The following is a 14,236-nucleotide window of genomic DNA, read 5'->3' as shown; positions in this document are numbered from 1 at the left end:
TTACATATTGTTTGTTTACATCTTTATTTCATAAAGTTAGGGTCAACATTTAAATAAATCTCCAGGTCCACCCACATCTGCTTTTTCAAATCTGAGCAAAATGGTTGAAGTAACACATTTGGGAAGTTTTACAGCTTTTGCTTTATCGACATCAGCAAGAAAGTGTGAGTTCATTTATAAACTCATTATTGTACCCTGAAGTGGATACAAAATCTATTTCAACTTGTTTCTAGAATGCTGAATCTAAATTAATTTGTCTTAATTGAGACACTTTTTTGCATTTGATATTTGAAGATAGGATTAATTCACAGCCATCTGTTATCTTATCTTGCCTTGGTTAATGATAGGCCCAGCAGTTTGGGGAAATGAAATGAGCAGGCACAGGGGTCACTGTCATTATCTGGATCATTTCATGTGATGCAAATTAAATCAGGTACATCACAGTAGCTAAAACTGCATGTAGTTCATTTAGTGAAGGCTCTTACATTGACCAGTTTTGATTTTAGCTCAAAAAGCTCCTATTTCTGTCTTCAAGGCACTCTCTTTGGTACAAGTCACGTGCAGAGGGTAGACAGGAGGTGTGGTACCTACTTCCTTTTTTCCCTTTTTGATTCTTCAGACCATTCTTGCATGCCTGGGGTTTGGTAGGAAAAGAAGCATATGGATTGTGGATGTTCTGAAGGGAAGCACCGTTCCCCAGCTACACAAATATTGTTATGAGCTGCTATTGTGCAACCTGCTCACATTTATAACTGGAATTGATATCCAGGAAGGTGATTTAATTTTGAAGAAGGAGCAGGAGTGCTTGAAACACAGCAACATAGGGATGACACTAAGGATGTTAAATATATTGAGTTCAGAAACTGATAATTACAATGCAAATTTCACTTGTGAACCTGCAAACACTCCAGTTACCCTGAGCTGTTTATTTTCCATTTATTGTCATCTTTAGAGGCATTTCTCACTTGTTTGGCCTCTAATGTATAGATTTTCTTACAAAAAAAATAACATAAGATTTTGACTTTCAGCACCTTGGTGATGAAAACGAATGCAAGAGCCAGCACAAAGCACTGCCAGAGCTGATAAATACACTTCAACAGTGACGAAAATTGGGCTCTGACATAATTCTGGCACAGGCAGAAACTTTCAAACAATGTTGCTGTTATTATTTGCTCCTGAGGAGAAGCTTTTACTATAAGACTAAATCACTTATCTGACATTTAATTAAAACTTTAGTGCTTTTCAGGTTAAAACCTTCTCTACTTAGCAGAAATGGGGACTGAGAAGTGACTTGATCAGTGCCCTGCAGTGAGTGCTCAGCTGTTCTTGGACTTGTAGGCAGGAATCCTGCTTCCCAATCTCATCTGGTTCATATCTTCCATCTCAGACCAACTGCAGCTATAGCAGTTCTACCAGCATTATCCCTGATTTGCACCTCTGTTGTCCAGGATCAGCTCTAGTAGTGGATGTTTCATTAGTGTGGTCACATTTTATTGTCTTTCTCTGCTAATGGCCTGTGCAAGTGTTTTAATGTTTTCTTTCCTTGACTAAATAGTTTAAGACTACACCAAATTTATTAATAATAATATTATTATTATTATTTTGCTAATGCACTGTCTTATGTATTTGGTAGTAAGCAGTTTCCCATCTGTGGCTGAATGATAGAAGCTAAAGCTGATATGGATTTTCTATTTTCCATCACTCCATATCATTTGTAAACTCTTTAGTTCTGTAAAAGATCTGCTTTAAATAAATAAATGTATCCTGACTAATCCTCTTTGAATAAGTGGAAAGCATTTAATCCCATGATTCTGTAAATCCAGGGTAGCTGTCAAATTGTGTGTTCATTTTTCTGCATTATCTAAATCGGTTTGTATCAGATCTTTCATTGACAACAACAGTTTGTTATTTGGATTAAACACCTCTCGTGCTCTATAACCTTTCATTTAAGAGTCATTTGCATCCCTTTTTTTGGCTGTTACTTCAATCATCTGTATTTTAACAGTTCTTTAGGAATATTTGCTGCTAAATATTCACACTGCTTTTAAAACTGCCTTTTTTTTCCAAATTCCTAACCCTTCTTCAAGATCTGAAATTCAAACTATTTTTGTTTGTGTCACCAAGAGGCTGAATTCATTTATCAGTTTTCAATTTAAGAAAATAAAAATAGATGACTAGTGAACTTCGTTTCACAATTTTAAAAAGTGGTTCATTAATTGAACAGCAGCTGGAGGGAAAAACTAATCAGCTCATTTCAACTGCACTAGCTCATTATCATTTTGTCTGATGAAATCTTTGGTGGCTGGTTTCATGGGAAATGGGTCCTTCATACAGTCGCCCCTGAACTGTCTGGAAAAAGGTCACTTGTCCCCATACAGTAATTAAAACTCATGTCAGGAAATGCACTTCCATTTTTTAATTGCTAGGGATAGAAGCCCTCTTGTGGTTTTTTGACATGAAGGAAATGTTTGGGTTCTTCCTGTTCTTCAGAAGAATTTCAATGGCTTGTGCTGACAGGTTGTGATTTCTGAACACAGAGTAAATATGACACAAAAATTCATGTCCAAGAAGCTGTAACATTTCTTTCCACTGGTAAATCTCTTACCAGTGCCCACAGAGATATAAAGAATTGCATCTCTATTTTAATTTGCACTATCCTGAGTTGGGCATGACTTTAATTTGGGAATGACAGAAGTTTTGGAGATGGTGCATAGAATTTAGGGGTCTGTGTTACCTCTTGAACTTCTTAGTGCTAACACAATTGCTGTAGGACAGACCTTCTTTTTAAATATGTTTCTTATAAATTAATGTAGATTCATAAATGTAAAGAAAAGATGGAGAGCCAAGACTGCCAGATTTTCTTCCCTGTTCTTGTTTGACCTGGAGCAAACTTTTGCCTCATTTTGAGATGATTAAAATTAAATTTTCCTCTGAGCTAAACTTATTTGTTGTTAAACTAATTTTTTGGAAAAAAATAAGTTAAACTTATTATGTTAAACTTATTTTTGTGTTAAACTTATTTTTTGGAAACTGCTTTGAAACAGCTGCATGAAATGTATGAGAGAATTGTATAACTCTAATAGCCATAATTTAAGTATTGAATTTGTAGTGATTTTAGCAGTGATGAACATTGCAGTAGAGTAACAGAATTATAACTTTTAGAAATTAATTTAAGCTTTTTTAATAATAAAATATCCAAGCATACTTTTAAATATTTCTGCTAAATGAAGAAAAATCTTATTATTCAACTGTAGCTTTTGCCACTTAATAACAGTATAATTACAAACAGAAAAGTCCTTTTTTTCATTATCTTGTATACTAAATAAATTTGTAAAATAAGATCTAAGTAAGTGATTGGTTTCATTTAAGTCATGGATAACTGATAAAAATTCAAAACCCCCAACACACAGTTTCGACACGCTACTTACCAAGTACTCATTTTTGTGAGTTAAATTCATTGTTCATCTGCTGCAAAGTAATTGAGAAAAGACTTCATATGAATTTTGTAATTAAAAATTGCGAGCATTGACAGTACTGAAAACCAAATATTTTGTTTGCACTTCCACACTGAGACACACTTTCAATAAGGAAACTAAGACTGGCTATAAAACTAAATTCTAGTAAAGTTTCTTTAACTCCAGTTAGGGTTTGAAAATTATTTTCTAAATTTTTTCACAGTAAATGCTCAATTTCTTTCAAAGAAAATCTGTGTTTAGACTAAAAGCATTGCTTGCAAGTGAATAACTTTTTTCAGGAAAATTTAAGTAAAGGCAATTCCTTTCTAACTTCACTTTTACACTGGGTACTGGGGTGTGGTGGAATATCTGGGTATCTGCTTACACAACCATATTGTTTACATGTCTTCTGTACATGAAAGTTGGTGGTAAAGCCAGCACAAGGTGAAAAACATGGGAAAGTCCCTTATGGTTCTCAAAAATTGTAATTTAATTTAATAACAAAATGAAATTTTCACAGTAACTTTTATTTTTGTCTTGTCCAATGGGTTGTATTTTCTAGTTTCTCTCTGCCACCATGAGGGCAAAAATTTACTTTCCCTGGACAAGTTGCTAACTTAACCTCACCAAAGAGCTGAAAAATTGTCAGGATTTGATGTCCTTCATAAATACATGCTAAAACCTGAGCTGCATCAGCATGGTTAAATCAAAAACCTCTGGTGAAGGTTTTCAGCCTAGTTTTCATCTGGATTCTCAGTGCTTGAGAGGAAAATAAGGACTCTTAAATCTTCTGTTGGAAGCATCTCACAGGAAAATGAGCTGGTTTATCCTGTGCAAGCAGTCCCCATAACTCAGCCCAAAGCCAGGCAGTCCAGGCTGTTTGCACTGGAGATGCCATCTCCTGTTGGTGAATCCAAGCCGAGCAGCACTCCTGGAACACAGCACCTGGGAGCTGTTGGAGTCTGTGTACACACACATCTCTTTGCCTGATATAATGTGGGGTTTAGCCTCTTGTGCTGCTTAGCCAGATTTGCCAGGTTAGAGAGGCATTTTCACAGACATTTGGTAATGAATGATCTGCTATGGTTTTGAGGATATGTGATCTTCTGTGAACAAACTGTGAGATGTGTGTGTTCACCACAGGAAGAAAATTGTAATTTAAGTGTGTGAAGATGAACTAAAACTCAGGGGTGTTGCACAATAAATCTTTACCTTTATAGTAAATAAATTGTCACATGTACTGTAAGTTTAAGTAATTTGATGCCATTCATGAACAGTTTCATTGTTGCCCTTCCTTGCAGCAAAGTACCTTTTCCACCTTCCTCCTTAAAACTCTAATTTGTCTCTGCCCCTCTGTTGCAGATCTGGAGCTATGTCTGGTTCACTTTAATTGTGCTGTTCAAAAAGCAGCTTTGTGCTTTGAGCTTTTTCTAATAATTGTACTTTGTACTAATGCTGCTGATATGAAAAGCAAGATTGAAAAGAGTATATAGTAGTATATAAGTAAACAAGAGTTTTTCAGTGACTTTCTTGGCATAGTATGTCAGGGAGTTTAATGTGAATTTAGTTCTCCCCTAGTAATTACCTTAATGGTGGATAATTCCTGGCTGGGAAAGCCACATTAGAATCTGTTTCATACTTTGATACAAGCAAATTTTATGGGTATGATTACTAAATAGTGAAAAGATCATATTTCAAAACCTTCAAGAAAGTCTCCTATCCAATGCCACTGTTTCTGCGACTAAAAGCCATTGGAATTGGTGTAATGTGGCTAACCTAGTTAATTTTTTTTATTGCAAATTCAGTGAAAATTAGAAGGTGTATTCAAATACTGTGCTTTTCCCGATGCACTGCATTAGTTAAATATAACTTTTTCAAAATTGCAGCATGTATTTAGTACAGGCATTATGTATTTTCTATTATTGCCTTGGAAACCCTTAGTAACAAATTGGTATTGGTCACAGGAAGAGTAAAGTGGCTTAAAGTGTTCTGCTTATTCAGTAAATATAGATGAATTCAGTAAAGATTTCTGAAAATACTGTAAACTTCTTTGAAGTTTTTATTTTTGCTACCCATGGTTTAAAACACTTATTCTCTCTTAAATGCATGCCAAATTTCCAGAGTAAGGTGTCTGTAATGGCTATTCATAAAGAATGCAGCTTCTTCTACATCAAATGCCATCACGAATCACTCCACCAATGGACACCTCTTTATTTCAAACAAGAGAGGTGTTCATCTAAATGCTGCTGAGGTCACTGAAGGGAAGCATCTGATGAAATTATATAAGTGTGCCCAAAATCTGTGTTCTCATGGAATTTCAGAGCAGGCTAAAGACTAACTTTTGTTAAAATTTGTGCAATATTCTAGCTTTTCTTTCACATGGCTGTGCTTTTCAGTAAGATGTTTTCAGCCCTGCATGCACCCTAAGCATCAGAGCAGTTGGTGTGATGGGTGCTCCCAGCTTCAGCTTTGTGTTGCTGGCACCCATTCCTGGGGACTGGCCCTGAATGTGGCTCTGCAGCACAGACCCAGGTGTGGCTTTTCCCAGTGCCACCACAGCCCCATGGTGCCAAGGAATGTCACTACAGGACATGTGAAAGTACGACGCGAGCCGCTGGAAGTTTATTTTCTGACTCCAGCATTTATACTTTTCCAAAGGTGACAGTGGATTGGAGGGTGAATGTGCCATCTCTCCAATGACATTGGACAAACTACCAGTACATCAAATTTCTCCACCTCTATGGCGGAATGCAAAACAATAGACTGTTTACAGAAAGTTGTGTGAGAAAGTTCTCTACAAGAATGTAAACTCAGAAAATCTTAAGAATCAGGGCAACAATGGAACACCTGCACTCTGGATCTGTGGGGTAGAAATGACAGTGGCAAACGTGGAGCAGTGACCCAGTGCAGTCTGGCAGCTCGATGAGCAGCTCCACTGGATAGAACCCCCTGGGAGGGAATGGCAGTTTTGTCCTGGGGAAGATGTTTGGAAAGATCTCTGGGCTTAAGTTGCATCCCTGTTTTTCAGTAATCCATTTTCTCTGCTGGGGATTTGTGCTAGTGATGCCTTCTTCCCCTGTTTCTAAGCTCATGGCAGTGAGCAGCCCCAGATTCTGCCTGGCCGTGGGGGATTTGTGTCAGCTAAACTCAGCATGGGAGTCCCCAGGTCTGGGCTGGATTCCCAAGGAAAACCTGTGATATAAATAATTTCATGGGTGCAAAAGACACAATCCCAACTACCACACATGCCTGGTTAAGTAGTTAACTGTCAGTTTATGTTTATGTGCCCAATGCTCTCCAAATTTAAGTATTGCTTTAATTTTTATCAGCAGCCTTTGGTGGCCAAATCCACCCCATACAACCATCAAATGCATGTTTTGCATTGGCAAATTGGCATTTTTGTGAAATTCTTCCAGTGGTGATAGACAGGAAAGATACACTCCATATATCAGCTCCCAGCAACTTCACCAAGCACTGAATTGAATTAATGTCTCTCACTCTTGTCAGTTTGGTTTCCCACAACAAATCAGAAACTGTGCTTTTTTAATTGGAAATTTCTACATCCAGTCCTTAGATTTTGTACAAATAAAATTTTGTCAAAGCAGAGGAAGAATGTAAATTTCTATATGTTAAATAAAAATTCAGTGGGTATTATTGTCATGACAGGTGAATGCCCTACACTCTCTCCAAAAAGCTAAAAGTTAAACAAGTTGGAAGTAAAAAGAAAAAAATTATATAATTTATAATTGTTATCCTGGGAAGGAGAGGAAAAACAGCAAGATTTAGAATTAAAGAAAACATTCAATCTTTATTATGTATCATAATCATGAAAAATTGATATTTTATGGAGAAAAATCCTCATGCTGTTAAGTTTAATAGGGAATTAAATTTTGCTTGATATTTATGTGGGTTTTTACCTTCCAATATACTTTTTCATTGTTTTATTTTAAATTACATTAAAAGAATCTAAGCTTCTACATTGAAATAAAATTCATCATTAATAATCTAAATAAATATTTTGTTTTCAATTCTGAGAATTACAGTCTGATCATCCCCTTTAATGAATTAGAACCCTTTGAGGATGGAGCTTGTCATTAACACACATCATCAGCTGATGCATTTTAATAATACATAGAGTTGGAAAAGAGAGGAAGTGTGAGCTACTGAAGCTTGCAAAACCAATCCCCTAAAGCTTTCATGTTTTATTTGAGCATATGTTTTGGAAGTGGTAGTGTTGACACTGGTGGCACTAATCTCCTCTTTATCTTGTTTTGATTAAAAGGATATTTGAATATTATTTTTGGCAAACTTTTATCTAGCCTCAAAGGGGTTCCCTTGTAGCAGCTACAGAGAAATGGCTATAATAAACACGTTCTATGATACACTTACATCACACATTATAGCCACTGCTGGTGTACTCCAAGAATGCAAATACTCCTGAAAAAAACCAAATGAGCTTGCTTTCAATGCCAAGCATGTGAAAATGTCAAATTATGCTCTGTCTTCTTGGTTTGTTTTGCATACCAAGCTTGAATTGCTTCAGCTGTATGAAGGAAACTGTGCATTAGATTATTCAATAATTTAGTAATAGATGTGGTTAGGAGACAAAAGGTTACAGCAATTTTGCGACAGATATTTTTATCTTTTATAAAAACGCACATCCCCTTTTCTTGACATCTCCTTTGCCACCTATCAGACAACTGGGTTAACATCCAATTGGGATGCTATTTATTTGCACCTTACATGGTATTAACTGTATAAAACTTAATTTTCAAAATACGCAAAACAAATATTTTTTATCATTTTGCTTTACAGAAAGTGCAGTTGTGTAGGACTGTCCCATGGGTTGTAAGCACAGGGCAGAACCTCACATTCTCAGTCACTGCAGGACAACTTACAGGGAAATGGTTCATAATTTCGATAAGATGTCACAGACCCTGTGTTCTGCTGTGGTTTTGAGTCCAAAGAAAAGAGCAAGTTGTGCACAGGAGATCACCTTGTCTCTGTGTTTGTGACTCCTGAGGTGCTGGATCAAACCCCAGGTCTCCATTTCAACATTCAGCAGTATTAGCATATTACTTCTCTTCTTCATCCTTGTGTATGTGTTTATTTATAACTTTATTTATATCTTATTAACTTTATTAATATCTTAAACCACATTAAGTGGTTTAAGAGCTTGCTTTTCACAGACCCCATTCTGCTTATTTGGTTTTAAATAGGGATTAAAATGTCTAATTTTAGGTTTTAAATTGCATATACACTTTTAATTTAAAGAAATTGAATTCATAGTTGGTCAGTAAAACTAGCACTTTTCTGCACAATTAATTTCAAATAAGCCATTTTAACTATCCAGAGAAGAAATACATCCCCACCTAAAGCATGCAGTATGAATTTGTTAATATTGGGTCTTATTGCTCAAGGAAAGAGTAGAATTTGTAATATTCTACATAGAATATTACATATTCCACTCTATATTCTATAGAATATGTAATATTATGCATCTATTTGGTGTAATATAGTGGAATTATTGGTTGCAATATATTTTATTTTCCATCCTATCACCATTATACTTCTGTGATTTTTCAAATAATTTGTATGGCATCAGAATTACTTTTTTTTTTTATTTCTTCTTCCAAAGCTGCAAATTACTCTCCTGCTAGTCATTCACAGATGGGACCTTCTTTCTGTTCTTTAATCACTCAGGACTCACAAATTCTGTGATTCCACTAGCTGACACTTCTCTGCATTTGGCACTTCCAAAAAACCCTTCTTTTTTGAGAAATTCAAAGTTTGTGTGATCTTGTTCTGGTTTTTGGTTTTTTTGGACAGCTCTGTCTTGGCAATGAGTGCTGGTTATGTTCAGGTATTCAGGTCACCTGTGTTGCTGAGCTTCTCTGTGTGTACACAATGGTCGTGCAGCTTCTCTTGGCAGAGTTTGAGAGTTTTGAGAACTTTGAGAGTTGCCTCCAACTCTCCAGCTTTTGGCCTTGCTGTTCTGTGTCCTGGATTAATACCACTGGCAGAATACTCAGTTGTTCTAGTTCCCTACATTGTTGCATCTTGTTATGTTGCTGTAGTGCTCCTCCTCAACATGCATCACATGAGCTTGTTCTGGAGTCTCAGAGATTAGAGGAAAATGGTCAGGTTTTCTGCTTCTATACATTTCTGTTCCTCCTCCTTTGGCCCATTAGAGAACTCCGGTTCCCCATTAGAAAGTACATTCTGAGGCTCTGAACGTGTTGTTCTGCTCCTGGTTGTTCAGGGTTTTTTTAACAGATTGTTCTGAAGAACAAACCCACCAAGTGGGTCAGCTTTGGTGTTTAGGTTGTTGCTGCTCAGTTGGTTTTTCATGGTCTGCTTTGTAAGGAGCAGTGTCCGTGCTTACTACCTTCTGCTGCTTCTAGTGGTTTTTTTTATAATAATATCACTCAAAACCAAAGAATTTAGGGTTGCTGGTCCCAAAGACTATTGTTCTCCTATGAGGGGGAAGCGGCACATTCCAAACTGATGTTCAGAAGGAATTCTGAATGCCTGGTGGATGCAAATACTTTTATCCACTCCTCTAATCCAGGTCTCAACATCTTAACTAGCAATGCCTTGGAATTACGCACTGAGCTCGAGTCCTCTTGCTGTCTAAGCATCCTTGATTTCATCATGTGTGTGGCAGAGACCATGTCAGTCTTTAAGAACCTTTATTATGTCATGGGACCTGATATGGACCATCATGTTAAATATCAACAGTGATGCCTGCCCTGAAAGCAGCAAACCCAGTAGCTGGTGAAATCTCCAGGCAAGCTGCAGTCCTGAAGACATTCCACCTCTTCTGTACTGGCTTTGTCATTGGTAACTCCTCACTCCACGTGCTGCCTCTGCTCAGACTCTCAAACACAGCACACAGAAGGAGCAGAATAAGCACACTTGCTCTGATGGAGATGGTGACACAGTGAAGAGAGTTTAAGGATATGTTAATTTTCAAGTACTTTACTATGATTAAAAATCAGTTCACATTAAAATAAGTGCTCTGACTACTGTCTGAATTTCATAGGGCTTTGTAAGAGATTATATTGAGAGACTTTCCACTAGTCTCTGTCATATTGGTTGAGTTGATGCCTATAAAGCATTCAAAAATCATATTGATGGGTGTCAGGAAAAGGGTTTATTTAGATAGAATCTCTTATAATAGTATTTGTAACAAAATCCATAATATTTGCAGAGTAATGCCTTGGTTTCTCAAAGCTCCTTTATAGAAAGTTCAGTTGCTGGGTAGTTATCCTTGTGACATGAAAGGGTCTGCTGATGTCCCTCTAGGAGAAGTCATTTTACAGCTTACTTATCTACTCCACAAAGATGCAGTTAAAATATTTGCTATTCCTGTACCATTTCTCTTCACAAGTAATGGCTATCTTGGAAATGACCAGATCCTTGAATTGTCTAAATGAATCCCAACCTAAACTTTGGCCTAATTAAGCTTTTTCTTCAATTTTTTTTTCCCTTTTAGTTGATGTACACAAATTAGGTGTTTTATAGAACACGTATTTGGTTTAGATCAATTGTAAAACCCAGTGAAGCAACCTGGAAGAAAACAGAAGTGATAGATGGTTTTCTGGCTTCTATTCAAAACTCTTGTTTTGTTTAGTGGAGTACTTACTATGAATGCTTGGCAACAAAAAGGCAGAGATCCTATATTATACAAATACTTAAAAGCCTGTGCCCAGAGACAAGAGAATGAAAAAAGAGGTGGTTTTATACACATAGTCCCTGCTGTCTCCTTCACCTCTCCTGGGAAGTAGTTATGACATAATAGGATTTGAAGGTTACTCTTCAAATTTCCTTTCACCTTTGAGTGAGTAACCCATGTCAGGCATCGCAGAAAAGCTGTGCTCTTGAGATCTGGTGATGCAAAAATGGTTTGAAATTAGTCTTTCTATTAGAAAAATTGGAAATTGCACTTGCAAAACTAAAAACTTTATTCTGCTTTTTCTTGTTTAAATTGTCAAGCCATCATGCAGGTTAATAAAAAGCTGAGTTTAAATACATGTGTATAGCAGCACATAATAGCATTCAAGGCCTCTAGTTTAAAGTTTGCTTGGGTGAAAATCAGTTGTATCCTTCTTTCCTTGCATCATTAAGTTGTTTTCTTGCTGGGAAGCAAGAATATTATATTGTTTCAAAAATATTAACATTTAATCTCATAGGTTAAATTGCTCAATTAATATTACAAGTAAATATTTGGGGGAAGGGATTGTCTTATAATTGCTTATCAGAGCCTTTTTTGTTTTTGAAAAGATAATTGGGCTGGGAAATATGACTGCGTGAAATATTTAAGAACAAATGTATATATGGACAAAGGTGTTTCCTAGAAAGGAATTATTACTTTGACAAAATGTATTTTAAGACAGTTGTAGCTGATTTTTGGTACAGTTCTTTCCAGCACAAATTTGTATAATAATTGCAGTTAATTGTTTAAAGTGCAATTTTAAATTAACTAAAGATGAACCTGATGTATTTCCTTTTTATTCTCTGTTGTCCCTTTTCAAATCGTATTTTTGTACATTAATAGCAGCTATCCTCCTTTCATCTAGTTAGCACAGCAGTACACTAACTCTGTAATTTACTGATTTTAATACCAGCTATTTCTCCCTGGATATGGGTACATGGGCATAGAATTCTTTGAAAAAGTAACAATAATGAAAGAAATGAACAATATGAATTTTACTTCAAGAATTTCCTTGCTAGTCCTGTAATAGTGGTAAACCAACTGCAATACATTATCTTCTGTAATTTCTTATACCTTTCTTTCCCTCACAAAAAAGGGTCCTTTACACTCAGAAGTCTTTTCAGTAACAGGTAATTGCAGACCATGGTTAGTCTTCTTTTGGTTGAGCTTTGGTCTTTTGTTGGAGTATGGGAATTTCAGATCAAATCTCTCCTGATTCTTGTTTGCCCCTCTCTTTTGGAAATCAGTACAGGGTAACTGTCCAGAACTAACCTTGCTGATAGACTCGGAGGGGATAAAAGAACAGAAAAGAATGTTTGAGAAGCATATAATCTACTCTCCATGTCTTATTTAGATCTGGAGTGACTCCTCCATCATGGCCACTCCTCTCAGGAAGGATCCATCCAAGGTGGCATAATATAAATTCCAGCAGAACTCCTTTCCTGAACAAATTAGTGAAGGGGACTTGAAGACCACCCTGTCCTGATGTTTGCTGATAACCAAAACACAGGAAAGCCTATAGCTAAAAGCAGTGATAGTGCTGGCCTGAAGTGTGAAAATCTCATCGAGATTATCAACCTGCAGAAAGTAATAGAAGCTTGCAAAGGCTGCAACTTGAGCTGGACAGGATCTGTGAGCAGTTGTATCTTTTATTGCAAAGTAAACAGATTACAAAATCCTTTGGCCACCCCAAAGCATTTCTCCTTTAGTGTTTATTTAAATAATGAGCTATGATGAGTCTATTTTCGTTTCAGTTTTAGAGTGCTCTCCAAGAAGGAACAAAAACCAACAAATAAATATCACTGGTATATTTAATGCTCTGAAAACTGCCCTTAATTGTACAGCAATCAAAAGTTTACACTATATTTCCATGCAGGAGCTAAAAATTGTGAAAAAATTAAGATGAATTTAGATAGAATTGCATCTATCTTTCATCTCAACATCACTAAAACCAGTGATGGGAATGGAACCAAATTCTTACCAATACATCTGAACTATTGCAGAGATCCAAGGACAAATTTATCTTATTTTGTAGTGACAAATACTTTCCCCTCCTAATTTTGTGGGAGTGTTTTTTCTCCCTACGAGGAATACATTTCACATTCTGGAAATAAGTTAGTCATTCTGAAGTTCAGAATTCATGAAGCTGTTCCAGCAGAGAATGGATACAGAATTGCAGCAAAATCTCAAGGTCACTGGGAATATTCTTTGGGGTATTCTTATGTGGCTTATCTGTGCTCACATGCCTAATTTTTTTTTCAGTGCAAAGAATAGCCACTTGCAGAGAATGGAAGCCTTAGCCCGGCCCTGTGCCATCCCTTATTCAAGTTCTTTTATACTCCTCTTTTTAAAGAAGCTGTCAAGTTCTTTTCTGAAGCTGACAGGAAAGGCCAAATCTGCAGTACAGGAAGAGAGGCAAAAAAGAAACTTTTTGTGTTGATGTTTTACTAAGTGAGCTAAGGAGAATTTTAGAATCATGTAATTTACTCTGGAGGCATTTACTGTACATAGCTATAGTGATGGTAATTTCTTTCATTGTGGAAGTGAAAAGATAACCATCAATCAGTTGTCAATTGGTCAATTGCAGAAGTGATGAAAAGAAACTGGTAGGAACAATCACTTCTGTGGCTACCTAGACTATTTGGGGTTTTAAGGAAAATATGGGAACTGGAGTATGAGGAAAAGGAGTGAGGTTGAAACATAAAAATAGTCGGTGCAGGGGTAAATGGATCTCCTAGAAGTATTTTCTTTTCTGCACAGTGCAAGTGCTGCAAAAACAAAGTGGATTTTAACTGAGGGATCTCTGAATTGAGCGTGGTGAAAGCTGGAGATGTGATGTGGTGCAAGTACAGGGACTGTTTAAATGGAGGCTTGAAAATGGAAGAATTTTTTGTAAAAAATTAGCAGGCAGCTGAATTATTTCAGATATTCTTATATGCTCAGTAGGAACTGCATTTATAATGTTATGTGTGAAGGAAAATACGTTTTGTATGGTTACAGAGTAAGAGAGGCATTATTATATGTAAGTTGTAAAGTGTAAGAAATACTATGAGGCCAGGTATAG

The 14,236-nt window shown here is 36.4% G+C and overlaps 1 protein-coding gene across 7 annotated transcripts in view; it reads left to right on the top strand.

The window, feature by feature from the left end:
* Positions 1-14,236, top strand: part of LOC110477604 (uncharacterized) — a 271,546-nt gene that overhangs the window by 167,325 nt on the left and 89,985 nt on the right. The window lies entirely within an intron of this gene.

Source organism: Lonchura striata, chromosome 10 (assembly GCF_046129695.1).
Source record: "Lonchura striata isolate bLonStr1 chromosome 10, bLonStr1.mat, whole genome shotgun sequence".
NCBI classification, from domain to species: Eukaryota; Metazoa; Chordata; class Aves; order Passeriformes; family Estrildidae; genus Lonchura; species Lonchura striata.
This window is presented reverse-complemented; position numbering and strand designations above follow the sequence as displayed.